Source organism: Fringilla coelebs (genome assembly GCF_963513975.1).
Source record: "Fringilla coelebs genome assembly, chromosome: 1".
NCBI classification, from domain to species: Eukaryota; Metazoa; Chordata; class Aves; order Passeriformes; family Fringillidae; genus Fringilla; species Fringilla coelebs.
The window spans coordinates 12,261,900-12,273,690 of NC_140028.1; positions in this window are offsets into that span (position 1 = coordinate 12,261,900).

Genomic DNA, 11,791 nt, shown 5'->3' on the forward strand with positions numbered 1-11,791 from the left:
TTTTTCCTAGGATTCCAGGGAAATCCAGGGGGAAGCAACTTTTCCCCAGGAACAGCTTGTCTGCTAAGTTGTTTTCCAGAAGTTGCTGGACTTCATGAACTTTGTGTTGGACCACTTCTCCAGCTTGTCCAGGTTCCCCGAATGGCAGCACAACCCTTGGCTCTGTAAGCTGTTCCTTGTGTGTTTGTATCACCTGCAAACTGCTGGGGGTTCATTGCCCCAGTCATTAGCAAATACATTGAATAGTACTGGCCCCAGTATCACCCCCCCAAGTGCTCCACTAGGAACTGGCCTCTAGCTGGACATCATGGTGCACAGCACAGTCCCCTGGGCCCCACTGTTGGGCCACTGCACTAAGTTTGGGTTTCCCTTAGTAAATCCATGCTGAGTACTCCCAAGCACTTTCTTGTTCTTTGTGTGTTTGGGAATGGCTTCCAGGTCTGTTTGTCTCATCCCCTTCCGGAGGTTTGTGGTGAGGTTGGCTGTCCTACAAGCTTTCCTCATCCTCCTCCTTGCTGTCCCTGAAGACAGGAGTGATGTTTAGGCCTCAGGATCACCACCACCATTCACAGGACATTGAGAGTAGCCACTCTCTGACACCTGCCTGCTCTCCTCACATCCAGGAATGTATCCCAGCAGCTCCCATGGAGTCCTGAATGCCCACATTGTTTAAATATGTCCTGGTCCTCCTCTGCTGAAGGACTGAGTTCTGATCTGCGGGGTTCAGCACCACTGGGTGTTGTTGTTTCACCTGTTACCAAATCAGCCTTTGCAAAAGCTGAACCCATGCCACAGTAACCTAGTTTTCAGGGGGGGGGAAGGATTTTAACTCCTACATTCTGTGCCAGCAGCTGTTTTAGGAGTACAGCCCTTCTCTCTGCAGCAGGCAGGGGCTTGCCCAGCACCATCTCCCTGCCCACCCACACAAGAGCTTTGATGCTGTCTGAGACACTGCAGCTTCCCCTGGCAGCCAGTGCCCTCCTGGCCTCCACATCTCCCTCCAGGTGTGCTCTAGGTGGATGAACAGCACAGTGGTTCAGGCAACTCTGACAAGAGCCCTGAGGCCAGCCCTGCTGTACAGATCTGCAGAGTTGTGCTGGCTTACACATTTCCAGGAATGGAGGAGCCTGGGCTACCTCTTACCAGGAGTGAAGAGAATTGGCTGAGCTGAGGGTGGACATGATTAACACAGCAAGGGCTGCACTCCTGCACGTACACCAGAGGTGGGGCAGGCTGTGAGTCAGTCATTTTATAAAATTCTGCACAGCCCATTCCCCTGAAGGGCAGCACAGCAGTGATCTCCCCTAAAGCACAGAATCACAGGATCAGTTGGGTTGTAGAAGATCTCCAAGATGACAGAATCCAACCTTTGACTGAACACATCCATGTCAAATAGACCATATCACTGAGTTCTGCATCCAGTCTTTTCTTAAACACCTCCAGGAAGTGACAGCTTTCCTTAGGCCCAGAGTTGTACCACATCCTAGTGACATTTTCCAGCTGTTGTTACAAGGGTAACACGCAGCAGTGTATCACTGTGGGAATCATTTAAGTCATCCTCAAGTCACAAATTCAGCTATTGCCCTGTGGTGGAGTTGACATTGGCTGGAGGCCAGGTGCTCATCCAGCTTCTCTATCACTTCCTTCCTCAGCTGGAAAGGGAGAGAAAAAAAGATGGAAAATAACTTACAACTTGAGATGTCAGTTTACCAAAGCAAAAGCAGAAGTTTGCACATGCACAAGCAAATAAAAGCAAAAATAAAATTGTTCTCTACTTCCCATCAGCTGCTTCCCAGGAAGCAGGGCCTCAGCAACAGAGCAGTTGCTACAGAAGGCCAACATTGTAAAAAACAAATGCACCCTCTTCCTCCTCATTTTTGTAGCTGTTCTGATGCTGATGTCATGCAGTATGGAATAACCCTCTGGTCAGTCTGAGTCAGCTGTCCTAGCTTTGTCCCTCCCAGGATCTGGCCCAGCTCCAGCCCCTTGGTGGGCAGGGAATGTTGGAGAGGCAGTGCTGGTGCTGTGCCAGCCCTGCTCAGCAGGAGCCAAAACTCCAGGGTGCTACCAACACCTTTCAGCTGCCAATGCAGAGCACAGCCCTGTGAAGGCTGCTGTGGGCAAAATGAACTCCCTCTGAGCCAGACCCAATATATACCAAATCACTCTTTGATTACCATTTGATTTTCATTCAGATATCAATGAATCACCATGTGTTCATTGTTTGATCACTAATAAAAGCCTTTTAGTTAATTCCATGCTGATTGCTCTTCATGACTCAACTTTGAAGCCAGATAAATAAATGAAGCTGTAGAGCAGAAGAAAGGGAGCACCATGGTAAGACAGCACAAAAAAAAAAAGAGAAAGGAGAAGGTGAAATGGGTGAGGTGGGAAGTCGGGTGTCACCCCCCATTAACAACCTGAAGTCTTAAATGCTTAACCCACACAGAACTATGTACTTCTACTTTAACAGGTAGGAAAGCAAAGACTAACAGTGGGAAAATACAAATTGGTGTCACACTCTTTTTTTCTCTATTTCATTTCATTTTAAAGCTTTTCCTTTAGAAAGCTCTAAACTTTCTCCAAATGACTGCAAATATCCTGTCCCCACAGTAGTACAGTTTCCTGTACACACAGAAAGCTCTTAATGCATTAAGACTTACATTACTAATGCAATTATTTATGATGAAGCTTCAAATTTTAGGCAAGAACAGCTACAAGGGGCATTCACTGACAGTGCACATTCACTGTCAGTGTACATTACATTGCTGGAACTCAGAAAGTAGAAAAATCAATAATGATATTATTAAGGAAACTAAGGTTCACAGACCAGAAAAAAAACTCTGGAAAAATAATTGTAATTAGTTTCTGCATCTGAAGTAGCTCATAAACATCAGCAGGAATCTTTCCTGTGTTCCAGATCATCACAGTATTCCTCAGCAGGGATTATAACCCTGCATTTCTTCTTCTGTATTGCACCACAGTCTGATTTATAAAGCCCTGACTCAGCTAATCTGCTTTGAGGTATATCCACAATGCCTGGGTTAACTGGCTTTCCATCCAGAAATGACCAGATCTCCTGCCTCATCTGGATAAAAACCACCAGTGCAAGGAATCCCTTTCACTCCTAGCAGGTACAAACAGACCAATGCACAGTGTGCCACAGAAGTTAAAATGCAATTAATACCGATTTTAATTATGATGCTTAATTTTAACTCCTGTGGCTCTTCAGATGAAACTATAAAAATTAATATTTAGAATAATTATATAGGTGTGACTCTAGCAGATATCAATTAATTATACTCATGATTAATGTCTCATCTGTCCATAATTAAAATAAGTAGAAATCCATGAAAAAAACCAGATCATTTCTTCATGCTTGTGTCTTTTAAACCTTGTCCTTTGAATGCCATGTCCATGTCTATTTTGCATTTAGAAAATAAGCACCTTCACCAAATAGTGAGGTAATGAATAATCAAGATATTTCCTTCTAGAGGTATGTCATTTCTTAAAAGCAGATTGTAGGGATATTTTGAAGCTGTGCAGCTCCCCACAGTATTGAAATCAAAAGTCTTCTTAGCAGCACTGAGCAGTGGTGACTGGTGTTACAGCTGCCTCCTCGAGCCAGGTCTAATAAGCTTTTGGAGGCCTAAAGCACACCCAAGATAGCTCAGCTACCTTTGGAGGCATAAAAATTAGCAGGATGGCTTCTGTTGCAGTGTTGGAAACAAAAATGTTTAATAAAAGGCAAAATAACAAACAGAAAAACTAAGCCAAGCGCCAGACATTCTTGATCCTGGTAAAACACTTTACAAAAACAGTTTGTTTCTTTGTTCTCTTCTTTTTCTAGTTAATTGCCTCAGCAAAACTTTTTAACTTCTATCCAATTAGCTATCTTTAAGTTTGAAATAAAGTCCTTTAAGCCTATGAAGTAATTTTTTTTAGCTAATCAAAGAAAGAAACTTTTAAGCTTCTTTGCTTTTTTAAAAAACAAAAAATAATTTTGTCACTCCATCAACAAAAAGCACATTCCTATAGACTGCTAATGCAGAAACTTGAGAAATACCTCCCTGTTCCAGGCTTTATTTTATCTGGTTATAAAGGTGGTATGTGACGAATACAGTAGCTGACAGGTGAAAGGAAACAGCAAAGTCTGACACTGCAGAAAATTCTTGGGGAGCACAGAACTTGGATTACACACTATGTGAGAACAGAAAAAACATCCTCTTTCTTCGAAAGCCTGCAAAGCCTGAGGAAACTAACCAGCTGTCAGGCTGATGGATTTATTGCAGGCCTGCAGCCGGGTTGTGTGCGAAGGACTGAACAAAGATTCCCACACAAAATGTACAAGTACTGTCTTAACTCTGCAATAAAGAGATTCATTTTGCTCTCAGCTGCTGAGTCTCATTTTCATAAGCTACAGACAGGTGCTGTGTGTAGGCACTGTGTGGTGTAGAGTGATGCTGGGTGATGCTGATGTGATCTGACACATGAAAACAAGACAGGTCTGATTTAATTATCCCAAGCTGGGCTTGCACATAACATCTATATGCACTGTCTGTTTGTAGATTTCATTTGCAGGAGAAACTAGCCTGTATGGGATAGAAAATGTAATCACCAAATGCATTATAGAGAGACAGAGCTGCTCCACGTATGCTCTGCAGCAACCAGCATGCCCTTTGTGTACAAAGATGTGCTGGTCTTGGCTGCAGTAGAGGTATTTTTTTCCCGGTGTTTTGGATTTATGCTGAACACAAGGTTGAGAATATAGAGATGTTTTTGTTATTGCTGAGCAGGGCTTTGCACAGAGCCAAGGCCTTTTCTGCTTTTCCTACTCACGCTGGTGAGGAAGCTGGCTGTACAGGGGAGGCTGGGAGGAAACACGGCCAGGACAGGTGACCCAAACTGACCAGAGGGATATTCCAGAGCACATGACATCATGCTCAGGATATAAAGTGGGGGGAAGAAAGAAGAAGGAGGGGATGTTTGGACTGATGGTGTTTGTCTTCCCAAGTCACTGTTACATGTGATGGGGCACTGCTCTCTTGGAGATGGCTGAACACCTGCCTGCCCATGATAAACAGTAAATTAATTCCTTGTTTTGCTTTGCTTGTGTGCATGGCTTTTGCTTTCCCTACTAAGCTGTCTATCTCAACCCATGAGTCTTCTGGCTTTTACCCTTCCAATCCTCTCCCTGATCTCACTGGTGGGGCAGTAAGTGAGCAGCTGACTGGGGCTTGGCTGGGGTTAAACCACAACAATAGGAAACTGTAGTAAGTGAACACCCAGTTTCCACCCCCGTAAATACCTGTGGTTGCCAAGTTACTGTATGGCCAAACCCAAGCCACAGTGGTGCCACTTTAGAGCTCATCTTTGGCACAGAAGAACTAGGGTACTGCATCTGATTCTTGCCCGTTGATGTCAGAGATGGAGACCTTGGAGCAGAAAGCTGTATAGGCAGCATTTGTCAGGAAACTTTCCTAGCATCAGAAAAGACACCAGGGAGCACAAGTGACTGCCAGCATCCCAAGAGAGCCTGTTGCAAAAGTTTATCTCGCTTCCTGTTGATTCCAAGTTGAAAACTTGCCTAGAAAAAGCAGTGTAAGGCTCAAGGTTAACTGAATTATTAAGGGCTCAAGAGCAGATGGAGGCAGGGGCTCTCACCTACAGAAGGTTTCCTATAGGTGACCCTATGTCATCTCAAATCTTAATGGACTTATGTGTCTGCAACAGGTTGTGCATCAAGATGGGATCCTCATCACCAAAATACATTTCAATACACATTTTAAAAAGCAAAGGAAAAATTAGCTGAAATCTGTGCACATCCACCACATTCCCAAAATAGTAACCAATTTCTTGTTACCAATGACCTCCTCTGCAAGAGTTTCCTCCAGCAGACACACGAGCAAAGCACTGTTGTGGTATAGGAAATGCAGAGGCAGCAAATAGATCCAGTCACAAGGAAGGTGATAAAGCTTTGTAACTTAAAACCTTAATAGCAGGGTTTTATTTATGTTGAAATATAGGTGAGGGGTACATTTATGCCATACATAAAAAGTTTATGAACCAGTGAGAAGTCATTCCCTTGGTAGCCCCTGTTCAATACACTGGTGGTAGAGCTAGTCCTAGAACCTTCCAGCTCTTCTCCTATCAGACAAAGCATGAGTTATGTAAAAGTCAGAATTTAGGAGAAATAGAGAAATTTTTAGAAGCATGATGAGAGCTACGTTAACATCCCTTAAATTTGTTCCTACTGACCTCCTAGATCTTTTCTGGTGCCTGCTTGCCCAGTCAAGAAGTTGAGTTACCATCCATTTAAAAGACATGCAGGGGGGGCAGTTATGGACATGGTTTAGCGGTGAACTAGGCAGTGCTGGGCTAATGGTTGGACTTGATGTTAGAGGCCTTTTCCAACCTTGATGATTCTCTAAGTTTCTTTCTCTAGTTAATATTTATCTTGCAGAGACGGTGGAACATCTGGTTATCCAATGATTATAGCACTACAGCTCCAGGATGCTATTCTTCATTGTCCTGGAATAAATTTGGCTGAGTTCAGTGGAGTTATTATTTCACTGCCAAAGCAGTACCACTCTGTCTCTCTCCTCTTCTTCAGTTCAGTATCCTCTGGATTATTATAGACTCATGCTTCCCACCAAAGTCTAGCAGGTGTAAGAACTGTGTCCCTCCTGCTGTTGTTTGAGTCCACTCCAGCTAGCTGGGCCTGGCCCACATGGCCTTACATGGACGAAAGCAAAAGACGAGAAGCGCTCTTCTCCACATGGGGACGAGTGTCCTGTTTATCGGCTTGGGGAGGAACACCTCAGACTCTGGCAACCTCCCAGGTAGGAAAGAGGGTGTTGCCTTAGTGTAAGGGATGTTTATACCCAAGGGAATGGGGGCAGGGGAAGAGGACTGCAGCCAATGGATACCATTGAGGAGGGGCGAGGGGAGGGGTAGCCAGGGGACAGACCACCAGGGGGTATAGGGCAGAGGGATCACCCAGTGCAAAACAACAACTAAATAAACTATTTTGTGCAATCCAACACCAGTGCTCAGCACTATGCCCAGGAGCCCCACATCAACCTTTGGGTCCAGGATCTTGATTCACAACTGCATAAAACATGTCAGGACCCATCCTGTGGTGCAGCATTGCCCATGCCCAAAATACAGCAGTCTGGTTCACCCAGTGCTGGCAATGTTCCCTCCTCCAGGCTATTCCCCTCTCCCTGAAGTCATACCCAGGAGGAGGCTGTGCCAAGGCCCTCATAGGCAGAGCACCACCAGTGAGGGACAGGGGCAACCATTGTCCTTGGGTGTCTCCCAGTGCAGGTGAAGCCTTCAGGCTAACAAGCCACAGCAGGGACTATGGACCCTTATCCCTCTGCAAGCTTCCCCTGCCTGTCCTGCCCTTAAAGAATCCAGCCTCACAGCCCAGAAGTACCCGTGAGGTCAAACTTACACCACCAGTGCTTCCATGAGTGTAGCGACACCAGTTAGAAGTCAATGCTTGTACATACAATTCTGTATACTTTTACTAGGCAAGACAAATTTTCAGGACCATGTAAGTATCAGCCCCTACATCAGGGCTATCAGAAACCACACCAGGGAAGAGAGCGTTAACATGCCCATGCCTGAATGAAGCATGTGAATCTGCGCCTGAAGGACACCAGGTTCATCACCTGAAAAAGCTGTAGTTGCGTAAGAATGGCTCACAGGTAAACAAGGTGTTGAGCCAAAGAAAACTTGCATGTTCCCATGAAAAAACAAATTAGCTACTCTAATAGCATAGGTGGAGCCATCTAAAATTAGATGAGCATTCAACACACCCCACTGGGTGCTTCTCAAGAGCTGCTGACTACCCATGTTCCTATTGCATTAACATTAACAAGTATTTCAGCGTTTGACCCATGGTTCTGCAGTTCGTCATTGCTGGATTGGTAACCTGTGCTTGAAGAGGGTTTTAAACTCTAAAACCTTGAAGCAATACCAGAATTCCCTTCTTCCATGTCCCTTCAATATCTCAACCTTCTGAAAATAGCAGCAAAGGCCAAACATTTCACTCTGGAGCTTCTCTTGACTCTATCTGAAGCTCCTGCCCTACCGTACACCAGCCAGTACGAAGGCCTATTTCAAGCAAAATTATCATGTGCTTGCTTTAGCCCTTCCCTAACAATTTCCAACATCCTGTTTACCTTTTTATATGGTGCTGACAACTGGGTGGAAGCATGGAGAGAACCAGTAATGGTGATTCCAGGACACTCTCTGTTGGGTTCCACCATCGTCACTGGTATAGGACAGAAGCACAAACAACGCCTGTGTGACTAGATGGATGATTTGCTCAGACCGGTGGCACAGCTAAAGAGAAGAAGCAGGATGGTCAAAGAGCATCAGGGAGTCTGAGAAGGAGACAGACTAGAAGAACCTGCCTCCCTGAGACAGGAACAACCACCAGAAAAAGAATATGATCATGGGATTCCTGTATCTTCCCCCCATCAGGCAGAAAACAGTAGCATCCCATTCATTTTGACGCCTTTCACTTTGGCGACCAGTTTTTTGATTTTTGCTGATATTTTTCAGTATGCCTGCCATGTCTGTCATATCTTGCCCTGAAAGTTGTGTCTTCTTCCATGTCTTCTTCTCCTGATTTTGCAGCATCAGTGAGCTCAATTTTGGGCATCTTTTGGCCCTTTGCACTGCACGGCATGTCATCCTGCTCCTTTTGCTCCTAGTCACAAAATTGACCAATTTTCTCGGTTTTTTTCTTGAATTGCATTTCCTTGGATGATTGCTCCATTCCAGAGCGTTTGTAAGTCCTTCTTTTTTCTTTCCAGGCTTTCCTTGGGCTCCAATTTTTTCAATCCGTGCGCTATGTCCCTGCACTTGATGGCATCCCATGCCTTTGGATGGCTTTCACTTAAACAACGATTTTTTTTTAATTTTTTTTTCCCCTCTCCCTTGCATGTCTCTCATATATTCCCCTCAATATTGTGTCTTCCTGCTTGACATTTTTCCCAATTTTGCAGCATCTGTGAGCTCAGCTTTGCATGTTTTGGTCCTTTGTGCTGCACCTCATTTCCTCCCAGAGCATTTTCTGGTACTCACTAAATGTCCCAGTTTTGGGATTTTTGGGATTTTTTTCGGTTGCACTTCATTTGATCCTATCTCCTTTGCAGAGTGTTTGTCAGCCTTTCTTTTGAGGTTCGCAAGATTCCGTTTCCCTTCCCGAAAGGAAATGAAATTTCCTTTCGGGAAGGGAAACGGAATCTTGCGATTTCAATGGAGACCAATTCAGGAATCTTTGGTCCATGTCCCTGCACCTGATGGCATCCCGTGCCTTTTGATGCCTTTCACTTTGGCGACCAGTTTTTTGATTTTTGCTGATTTTTTTCAGTATGCCTGCCATGTCTGTCATATCTTGCCCTGAAAGTTGTGTCTTCTTCCATGTCTTCTTCTCCTGATTTTGCAGCATCAGTGAGCTCAATTTTGGGCATCTTTTGGCCCTTTGCACTGCACGGCATGTCATCCTGCTCCTTTTGCTCCTAGTCACAAAATTGACCAATTTTCTCATTTTTTTTCTTGAATTGCATTTCCTTGGATGATTGCTCCATTCCAGAGCGTTTGTAAGTCCTTCTTTTTTCTTTCCAGGCTTTCAGTGAGCTCCAATTTTTTCAATCCGTGCGCTATGTCCCTGCACTTGATGGCATCCCATGCCTTTGGATGGCTTTCACTTAAACAACGATTTTTTTTTAAATTTTTTTTTCCCCTCTCCCTTGCATGTCTCTCATATCTTCCCCTCAATGTTGTGTCTTCCTGCCTGACATTTTTCCTGATTTTGCAGCATCTGTGAGCTCAGCTTTGCATGTTTTGGTCCTTTGTGCTGCACCTCATTTCCTCCCAGAGCATTTTCTGGTACTCACTAAATGTCCCAGTTTTGGGATTTTTGGGATTTTTTTCGGTTGCACTTCATTTGATCCTATCTCCTTTGCAGAGTGTTTGTGAGCCTTTCTTTTGAGGTTCGCAAGATTCCGTTTCCCTTCCCGAAAGGAAATGAAATTTCCTTTCGGGAAGGGAAACGGAATCTTGCGATTTCAATGGAGACCAATTCAGGAATCTTTGGTCCATGTCCCTACACCTGATGGCATCCCGTGCCTTTTGATGCCTTTCACTTTGGCGACCAGTTTTTTGATTTTTGCTGATTTTTTTCAGTATGCCTGCCATGTCTGTCATATCTTGCCCTGAAAGTTGTGTCTTCTTCCATGTCTTCTTCTCCTGATTTTGCAGCATCAGTGAGCTCAATTTTGGGCATCTTTTGGCCCTTTGCACTGCACGGCATGTCATCCTGCTCCTTTTGCTCCTAGTCACAAAATTGACCAATTTTCTCGGTTTTTTTCTTGAATTGCATTTCCTTGGATGATTGCTCCATTCCAGAGCGTTTGTAAGTCCTTCTTTTTTCTTTCCAGGCTTTCCTTGGGCTCCAATTTTTTCAATCCGTGCGCTATGTCCCTGCACTTGATGGCATCCCATGCCTTTGGATGGCTTTCACTTAAACAACGATTTTTTTTTAATTTTTTTTTCCCCTCTCCCTTGCATGTCTCTCATATCTTCCCCTCAATGTTGTGTCTTCCTGCTTGACATTTTTCCTGATTTTGCAGCATCTGTGAGCTCAGCTTTGCATGTTTTGGTCCTTTGTGCTGCACCTCATTTCCTCCCAGAGCATTTTCTGGTACTCACTAAATGTCCCAGTTTTGGGATTTTTGGGATTTTTTTCGGTTGCACTTCATTTGATCCTATCTCCTTTGCAGAGTGTTTGTGAGCCTTTCTTTTGAGGTTCGCAAGATTCCGTTTCCCTTCCCGAAAGGAAATGAAATTTCCTTTCGGGAAGGGAAACGGAATCTTGCGATTTCAATGGAGACCAATTCAGGAATCTTTGGTCCATGTCCCTGCACCTGATGGCATCCCGTGCCTTTTGATGCCTTTCACTTTGGCGACCAGTTTTTTGATTTTTGCTGATTTTTTTCAGTATGCCTGCCATGTCTGTCATATCTTGCCCTGAAAGTTGTGTCTTCTTCCATGTCTTCTTCTCCTGATTTTGCAGCATCAGTGAGCTCAATTTTGGGCATCTTTTGGCCCTTTGCACTGCACGGCATGTCATCCTGCTCCTTTTGCTCCTAGTCACAAAATTGACCAATTTTCTCGGTTTTTTTCTTGAATTGCATTTCCTTGGATGATTGCTCCATTCCAGAGCGTTTGTAAGTCCTTCTTTTTTCTTTCCAGGCTTTCCTTGGGCTCCAATTTTTTCAATCCGTGCGCTATGTCCCTGCACTTGATGGCATCCCATGCCTTTGGATGGCTTTCACTTAAACAACGATTTTTTTTTAATTTTTTTTTCCCCTCTCCCTTGCATGTCTCTCATATCTTCCCCTCAATGTTGTGTCTTCCTGCTTGACATTTTTCCTGATTTTGCAGCATCTGTGAGCTCAGCTTTGCATGTTTTGGTCCTTTGTGCTGCACCTCATTTCCTCCCAGAGCATTTTCTGGTACTCACTAAATGTCCCAGTTTTGGGATTTTTGGGATTTTTTTCGGTTGCACTTCATTTGATCCTATCTCCTTTGCAGAGTGTTTGTGAGCCTTTCTTTTGAGGTTCGCAAGATTCCGTTTCCCTTCCCGAAAGGAAATGAAATTTCCTTTCGGGAAGGGAAACGGAATCTTGCGATTTCAATGGAGACCAATTCAGGAATCTTTGGTCCATGTCCCTGCACCTGATGGCATCCCGTGCCTTTTGATGCCTTT